The sequence below is a fragment of the Phyllobates terribilis genome, unplaced genomic scaffold (assembly GCF_046119375.1).
Source record: "Phyllobates terribilis strain yellow unplaced genomic scaffold, ASM4611937v1 Scaffold_11__3_contigs__length_659146591, whole genome shotgun sequence".
NCBI classification, from domain to species: domain Eukaryota; kingdom Metazoa; phylum Chordata; class Amphibia; order Anura; family Dendrobatidae; genus Phyllobates; species Phyllobates terribilis.
In genome coordinates this window covers 507,231,890-507,241,862 of record NW_027362771.1, presented here as the reverse complement: position 1 = coordinate 507,241,862, position 9,973 = coordinate 507,231,890, and positions in this window count along the sequence as shown.

Here is a 9,973-nt window from a genome sequence, read left to right as displayed (position 1 = left end):
GGTTAGTTATTATGCAACCTACCATTCCAAATATAAATTGTAATCCACCACTGTGCCCCCATTAACTGTAAATAGGCACTTAATATATAATTTAATTAGAACCTCTACTCTTTCCGCCAATTTGTTACCAGTCACACTCCTGCATCCGCAACGCCCCCTACTCTATACTTCCTACTCCCCGCATTCAATATTTACATGCACCCCCTGCCCCAATTCATTATATCATGTCCGTGCTCTCCCCACCCCATCATCATTTATCATTTACTCTCCCCCACCCCACATTCGTTATGTGCAGCTCATTATCCCCCTACTCCCAATTCCCCCATGTGCAGCTCTCATCCCCCCCATGTGCACATCTCTCACCCCCTCCCCCACATGTGCCCCTCACCCCCCTCCCCCACATGTGCCCCTCACCCCCCTCCCCCACATGTGCCCCTCACCCCCCTCCCCCACATGTGCCCCTCTCGTCCCCCTTCCCCACATGTGCCCCTCTCTCATCCCCCTCCCCCACATGTGCCCCTCTCTCATCCCCCTCCACCACATGTGCCCCTCTCTCATCCCCCTCCACCACATGTGCCCCTCTCTCATCCCCCTCCACCACATGTGCCCCTCTCTCATCCCCCTCCACCACATGTGCATCTCCCATCTCCCCCCCCACACATGTGCATCTCCCATCTTCCCCCCCCACACATGTGCATCTCCCATCTTCCCCCCCCACACATGTGCATCTCCCATCTTCCCCCCCACACACACACGTGCATCTCCCCCCCACACACACATGTGCATCTCCCATCTCCCCCCCACACACATGTGCATCTCCCATCTCCCCCCCCACACACACGTGCATCTCCCATCTCCCCCCCCACACACATGTGCATCTCCCATCTCCCCCCCCACACACATGTGCATCTCCCATCTCCCCCCCCCACACACATGTGCATCTCCCATCTCCCCCCCCCACACACATGTGCATCTCCCATCTCCCCCCCCCCACACACACACACATGTGCATCTCCCATCTCCCCCCCCACACACACACACATGTGCATCTCCCATCTCCCCCCCCACACACATGTGCATCTCCCATCTCCCCCCCCACACACATGTGCATCTCCCATCTCCCCCCCCCACACATGTGCATCTCCCATCTCCCCCCCCCACACACATGTGCATCTCCCATCTCCCCCCCCACACACATGTGCATCTCCCATCTCCCCCCCCCACACACATGTGCATCTCCCATCTCCCCCCCCCCACACATGTGCATCTCCCATCTCCCCCCCCCACACACATGTGCATCTCCCACCCCCCCCCACACATGTGCATCTCCCATCTCCCCCCCCACACACATGTGCATCTCCCACCCCCCCCCACACACATGTGCATCTCCCATCTTCCCCCCCACACACACACATGTGCATCTCCCATCTCCCCCCCCCCACACACACACACACACACACACACACACACACATGTGCATCTCCCATCTCCCCCCCACACACATGTGCATCTCCCATCCCCCCCCACACACATGTGCATCTCCCATCTCCCCCCCCCACACACATGTGCATCTCCCATCTCCCCCCCCACACACATGTGCATCTCCCATCTCCCCCCCCACACACATGTGCATCTCCCATCTCCCCCCCCACACACATGTGCATCTCCCACCCCCCCCCACACACACACACATGTGCATCTCCCATCTCCCCCCCCCCCACACACACACATGTGCATCTCCCATCTCCCCCCCACACACATGTGCATCTCCCATCTCCCCCCCCCACACACATGTGCATCTCCCATCCCCCCCACACACATGTGCATCTCCCATCTCCCCCCCCACACACACACATGTGCATCTCCCATCTCCCCCCACACACACACACACACATGTACATCTCCCATCTCTCCACTCCTAGTTAATTGTATTTTAAAAAAAATAAAACTTGTTATACTTACCCCCATGCGATCCCTGCAGAATCCCGGCGCTCGTCCAAATCGCTGACACCAGGTTCTCCTGACTTCCGGCCATGTGACGGCGCCGTCACATGACCGGAAGTCAGGGGAATCATGAAGGCGCTGCTGCAACAGCGCAGCTCAGCGCTGAAATGTCCCGGACCCGGCGCATTGCATGGGGCCGGGGGCCCCATGAGGAGAGAGACGCACAAGAGGGGGGCCCCCGAGGGGGCCCCTACCGGCCGCGCCCCATACTGGAGTCAGGGCAGTCATGCCCTGATGGCGGCCCTGCTGGAGGCTGGAGGGGCCCCCTCTCCCTCGGGGCCCCCGTTCAATGAACCGGCTGCACGGGCGGTAGTTCCGCCCCTGCCCTGATGGCGGCCCTGCTGGAGGGGCCCCCTCTCCCTCGGGGCCCCCGTTCAATGAACCGGCTGCACGGGCGGTAGTTCCGCCCCTGCTTTTAAGCTGTGTTTATAGTTCACGGTAAAACATGTGCAGCAATAACTTTCCACAGCCGGTGGTGCCGATGTACTTTAAAAAAAAAAACCTTGAAGTCTATAAAAACCAGCAATCCATTCTGCTGGGAACTATACCAATCAGCTGGTGATTGCAGATCCTAGAAATTTGCTTTGTGGTAGCGGAAATAGTCACCAAGGACTAAAGTTGCCCATACTAGGAAAGACACAGCATCACAAGTGTGATTAAAAAGTAAAAAAACCATACACAAACACAATAGCAGAAAGCTTAAAAACTAAAAAAAACTAAAAAAAAAAAATAGCACAAGTCACTGTAGTAATTAAATATTTTTATTTCATTTTTGAACAGTTTAACAGTACAGAAGTATTTCCATATACACAGCAAGTTTTTATGTATTTTTTTTTCTTTTTATCTTCTAAAACGTAGATTCTAAAAATGAATGTGCTGAATGCAGTAAAAAGCACCATAATGTGATCTCAACACAGCGCTCAAGAAAAAAAAAAGTTAAAATATAAAAACGAAAACAAAACCGGAACAAAAATGGAGTAATACAGACATGTGGGAAACAATTCAAAGAGATTCTCTATATAATAATTATTCCTGTGCCTTTTTGAAACTTGCATTTTTTAGATTTTTATTTTTGGAAGACTGGCAAAACAATGGAAGGTGACATTCTTTGTAGCAAGGATGGAGGAACAGAGAATAAATATGGCTGCTTAACAAAGTAAGTTAACATGGCAAATAAATATTTGGAGCTAGCGAGCGGCAGAATTCACACGACTGTCACGGTTTGTAGCCTACGTTCAGCGACCCCATTCCACAACCCTCGTACAGATTATGGCCTAGGGAACTCTACCACAATTAAAATATTGCACTGCTTTCTTGGACAACAGAACGTTGCAATACAGGGACAATCACAGCAATATTGCCAAAAACATAGCAGTATAGTATCGAAATGCATCCCTTATATACAGTTTGTTTTTTTATTTTATTTTTTTTTAAACCTTCCAAACACTTTTTAATGTCTATAAAAAGGGGGATTCATAAATGTTTAAAGTACATAGTATAAAGCTGCAATGAATTTCCACCAATACATTGAGCGTACAGGAATAGGCAACCAATGGCTTGTTGGACTGAAGCAGAAAGAACCACCGGTAAATCTATGCGAGCAGTTTACACTCTATATATCATATAAGGGTGCGCGGTTGGGGGTGGAGTGGTTCTGAAATTTGACTGCATTTATTGAGAAGCTTGCTCTACCACGGAGGCACGGCGATTCACATTTATGTATGGAGAACAGCTTGCAGAGGTCGTAATGAACCTTGTGTTTCAAGAAATACATTTTGGTAGAAAATGCGCTTCATCGAGACTTTAAAAATTTATTATGCAATAATAGAATTGCAGGCACTTGCCTCAACTTAAAACTGATCAGACACTATCGATTTTGTTTCATCTTTAAAACTGTATACAACATGGATAACACATTCACAAAATGGGGGAAATACAAAAGGGGAAATAACATGAAAAAAAGACAATGCTAGAAATACAAAACAGATAATGCGCCATCAGAAGTGCCATAATGTTTTGCTTTTTTTTTGTGTTATTTACCAATCCTAAGTGTTAAAATTTAGGCTAAAGTGGGAACCCTGTCCCTAGCTGCCCGAATGCCACTTTAAAACAGAAGGATGGTAATGACCTGACAGCGATCTGCATTCAATCAAGAAGTGATGTTGGAGTTTGTAAGGCAGAGGAAGCAATACGTATGCTGGTAATGTAGTGGTCAACTAAATAAAAAGCATACTCAGCTGACAAGTTACAGGATTTCATATAGGTACACAGGTAGCCTCCATGCCAAATGGGATCACCCACCCAATTCCTAAAAATAGTGAAGGAAACCTAATAAACCTAAAATGGTTCCAAAGAACCAGGACCTCCGAGCCTTCAAAACCTAGTAAGAATAGTCTACATACCCAGCCGGAAAAGTCTCAGTTTCATTCCAAGATGAATATGAATTCCCCAGAGGAGAACTTGGGGTCAACTACAATATGGTTGTCTCTACTATCTGCCTTAGAAGAAGTGACGAACAGGGAGCACAATATAATTTTAGGAAGAAATTTATTTTCAGTAAGCCATAAACATTAAAAATGGAGCAACTAAAAAAAAAAAATAAAAAAAACTGGGATTGAACATTTTTGCATTATATCAGGATAAGTGCCATCTCTCGGAATATTTATAGGGATTAAAAAACGATAGGGCCTAATAAATGGTCACAAAAGTGGTGAAAGCAAATTACTACAGCTCAGCTTATATTGCGGACCCATGGGGTTTCAGATTTCAAGGCTTACAGGGATTTCTAACTAAATACATTTGGGACCCCCTGTTAAAAAAAAAAAAAAAAAAAAAAAAAAAAAAAAAAAATCACTGGGTGTCCCAGTGGTTGCACTCCCCAGCAATCATACTTTTTTTCACCTATTATGTGAATAGGCAATAAATGTATTTAGAGAGATAATGCCATTAAGTTAAAAAAATATATATAGATAAATATACTGAAGCCACAAAGAACCAAGGTACATAAATATACCACAGTAATACGCTATTCCTTTGGTCAGTAATGATTTAAAACTGCCTTTTATAATGTAACAGATGCTCGTCAGTAGGCAAGACACTCCGTGACATCAAGGCAAGGAAATAAACGCCACATACTAAAGATTTACCGTATATTCCCCATTGTGATCGGGTGGAATAGACCTTCTACCGCAAGACAAGGTGCATATGTGAAGAACATGCAGGTTGGATATAAAGTATTGCAGGCCTTCAGAGATGGTCTACATACGATCTTGTAAGAGGACATTGGCCAATAACTGTGACGTGGTGATGCTGGTGGGCACATTACATGAATATAAAAGGTCTTCTAGTCGTAAGGGGAAGTAGTTTGTATTGTGCAAAGTTAATATTAACTTCCTTTCTTCATCTACACAAGGCAAAGCTAGGAGTAGTGTTGTGTCTGAAGGCCTCAGGCTCGGCAGCTTTTAAGGAGAACATCCATTAACTTGAAAGCTTAGATTTCATTTAAAATAAAATGGGTTTTGGAGATTCAATTGTAATTTTAAGACCCATCACCATACTACATGCAATAGAGGCCTGAACAAATGATAATATTTGTTGAGAAGGGGGAGCTGGGATTCCACAAGTTTTCAGAACAACGTGGAATCAAATGAGGCAATGCTGTGTCACAAACATTGGAAAGTACTGATTAACGGGTGCCTTTTTTTGGGAGGTATTTCCAGAGGTCTGAGGCCTCTTGAGACGTTATTTGACATATTAGAAGATCAATTATGGGATCAAGTCAATAAACAAGTCCACTGGGGGCATGACATTTTACCATTGATAGCCTTGAATACTGGTTTTGCAAACAAGATAGCGTCCTGTAATGGCCAAACTTGACTCTTTTAGGGGACACATTTTAAAAATTGAAATAATCAGTGGAAACCCACAAGCTTAAGCACCAATATTACCAATACACAGAGAAAAGAAACCCACCACATTCAACCGGGCTTCACAACTCTCCTGGAACAGATGAGATCAGGAGAAAAAAGTATCTACGTTGCATCTCAGTGAGTAGTACTTTTGATCTTGGCGTCTAGCAGTGACTTACAAACTTCTTCCATCGAGAACACGTGAATGTCTCTCCAAGAGGAACGACTACACGTAGGTATATTGTCAAGGGGAAATAGCGCTTAGCCAAATAAATATTAGACTGACAGCTCTAGAAAGTGTACGGGCACTGCTAGATTCAAGTTTGTTTTTTTTTTCTAATCCATTGCTCATCGAGCTTAACCAGTAGAGAATGATTAGTCAATCTTCCCACAATAAGAATACTGAATTCAGCTGGTTATTTGATAGTTAAAGGATAAATTATAGCCAACAAATGCTCTGCTCTGAGGTCATGAAAAATAAAAGCATTTGTTGATATGTTCCAGTTTATCTAAAAAGCCTTAAATTCTCATGAACATCCCCCATTGTGCATGAAGGGTCTCAGTGCATTGTGTTGTCTATAGACCGTTTGATGTCGAGACATGAAAGATAGAAATGAACCCTGTAATATGCAGATTTCTGCCTATTTTAAGTAAATAAATAAAATATCTTCAAATAAAAGGAAAATAATTCAACCCTTGTGAGTTATTGCACTACAAGAGGCACATAGCTGGGTAGGTTTCATCACCATCATCAATATTCTGGATAGTATTTGTAATTCCTGCATCACCACTGCATACGAATCAGAAAACTGGAGAGATTGGGATTGAAATCAACTGTGGAATCATCAACTCACCAATCTCAACTCCCCAGTTCCAAATCTGTAGCTACCTCAACTTTCTCCTATGCAAGGTACTATATAGAAGTGAGCACCCGCTAAACGAAGTTCTTTGACTCTTATGTTACAAGTCCTGTTGTCCCTGAGAATGATTCTTGTCTAATAAATTTGGTAAATGGGAAATTATTAAATCTAACGGCCAACCAAAGAGGGAACATTTCTTATTGAGATGGTAATAGGCACCTGCAGAGTGCTTTAGGTCACCAAATGTTCACCAAGTCTCTAATTTCAGAAGACCTCAATCCTAGATGGTAAGTGGTAACCTCAGTCACTCTGCAGGTGCCTAGTGTTCACCAAACCTTCAACTTCACAACATATCTTGGTCCTAGATGGTTATGGGTAACCTCAGTCACTCTGCAGGTGCCTAATGTTTATCAAGCTTCCAATTCCGCAACATATCTCAATTCTAGATGTTAATTGTTAACCTCAATAACTACGAAGGTGCCTAATGTGAACCCAGCCAGTTCCAGAATATATTTTGAGCCTATTACTTATAGGGTTATCTACTGTTTTATTAACAAACTCACACAATATAACATCATACACAGACTTGAAATATATAGAGAAAATAAAAAAAACTATTGCCATTTTATACTGGTCTTCTACAGACAGAAGAGGCAGCCATATTGTAGACGACTAAACCAATATTCCGTCTATCAATCCAACACAAAATTAGCGACATCATTAGTTGAATTGATAAGCTGCATTCACGGGAATATTGCTTGAGCACACACAATGGTTGCTACCACAATATATAGGACCAAGTACTTAAATCTCAAAAAAATAATGCCTCAAACAACCCCCTCCCCTAGCCGGATTAGATGCAGTGTAGTGTTTTTGATGGACAATTGGCACAGTGCTGGCGCTTTCACCCCTGAGCCTTTTCATGCTTTACTGGTGTGTCGCGGGAGGCATGATATTACCGATTTTAGACAGGGCTGATAAACTTAACGTAGAATAGCAGCAAAGAGACATTTTTTTTTTTTTTTTTTTAAAGAGTACTTATGGTACTGGTAACGGCAGGATCAACTTGCCCATTTCAGCCTGGCAGAAGAGTCCAAAATTATTCTACAAGGCCTTGTCAAGTGGATGGATTCTCAACCACACCACCGTCGTTTCTTTAGCGTAAGGAAAAATAAATGAGAACGCTACGGAGTAGTTAAAAGGTGTGCGAAAGTCCTGTGTGTACGAGAACACACTCTTATAATCTGCAGATAGAGATCTCTATTATATATTTATATACATACAAAAAAGTCTGGAGAACATTTATAAAAGCACAAAGTCATAAGAATCTCTAATACGTTAGCTATACAAAACATGAATAAATAGATTTAATGTGATTTATTTACAACTAGGTGTGCTTTTTATTTTTAGTAGCATAACTTAAATGTGTTCCTAGAAAGGTAAAAAAAAAAAAAACCCTCAAGCAGAGTCGATGATGTCGGAAGGATTGGGGGGAAAACAAGCAGGAAACATCGATTGTGTACGCTTCAGACCCGAATTGTGGAAAACGGCCAGTCCCTGAATTGCTTTACATATATTCATAGAATACTTAGTCCGGAGTGACGGCAGCCGATATTGTTAGGCAAATGTTCCCGTAAGCCCTTGTACGCTGACCGTTGTGATGGCCCAACTCTGCATTAGTTGTGGTTGTGTGATTTCACTGAACCTTTAGTCATCAGACGCAACAGAAATTGAGGGAAAGATTAGGAAATCTGCAATGCTGGTTAATCTCAAATGTGGGATTTAGGTTTGAGATTGTAAAAGAAACAGAATACGGCAGAGGAAACAATACGTTGGTTGGAACACCAAAGTACTATTGTTATTACAATGAGCAAATGAACGGTATTGAGTGAAGGCGAGAACCGACCACCCGGGTGAATGAAGAGTTATTATTACTCTAGATTATTGCTCCAGTGTCTGTGTGCATGCCCTCAATATAAGGCCTAAAATCAATAGGGGCAATAGCAACACACAATATCTTACGCCTAGTGTTAACTGGAACCAAGGTCCAAAAAAAAAAAAAAAAATCTGATTACTATGGAAAAAATGCAGTTTGAGGGCTCCTAAATCTCCCAGACCTTTCTCTAGATTCAGGTCTGAAGCAGATTTAAGCCAATTTCAAAAGTCCGATATTCACAGATCTTCTCTGATTCTAAATCAAAAGCCTCAAGAGGGTGTGGAGTTGGGGTCAGGAGACCCGTGGCCGGTCTGGATGTTGCGGCCTGTACAAAGACCGAGAATTTCGGACTTTTTAAACCGGACCTTAGCTGGAGTCACCTGCCTGTCGACGCCATTTAAAAGGCAGAGTATCTATGAAAAAACATTGGTCTGGTAGGTTTCAGCTGTCAAGTACAAAGCTGCATTGGTCCTGTGCAGACAGCAGAGGAGAAATTCAGATTGGCGACACTGTATTTTCTCTCACCAGGCATTAGCAATCAGATTTTTCTTAACAATGCATTTACACAGAGAACACCTTTAAAGAAAAAACGTGGCTAGGAAAATAACAAAAAGTGCTAGCCTAACCACTGGAAGTCTTTTCTCTTGACATATATAAGTGCAAGTCTTCCCTACTGCTCCCCTGTTTTATCCACTGCTCACCTAGGGCCACATATTCCAGGTTTGGTTACAAAAATATATATAAAGAAAAAAAATATAGAAAAAAGCAAGACCATATTATATGATGCACTCAAAGCACTGAACAATTCTTGCTCATCATTCTAGGAGGTAGAAAATAATAAAAATGCCCCAACAGAAAGAAAAACACAAAATTATGCTTGGGGTAAATCTACACCGCAGCAAACGCCGGGAGTTTTAGATGTTCAGACTAATTAAAAAGATTTTTTGCAAAAAGGTTGTAAAAAACCTGTGTCCAAAACAGAAGAAACAAGATTGCCTTTGTCTTTGTACTGAGCGCTCTCTGAATGGATTCAGGTCTTCTGGGGATAGATTTTGGAAAGACATGAAAATTACAAAACAAAAAAAAAAAAAACATAACAAAAACATATAATCAATGACATTTTAAATGTTCTGCTCGCAGTCTTAAGGAACAAGGTGTGGCACTCCAGATGTTTTGATTGACGTGTCCCAGCCTACCCCGACGGTCATCGATTGTCAAGACGTTCTGGGACTTTTGGTTTTCACACACCTGGACAACCATACATT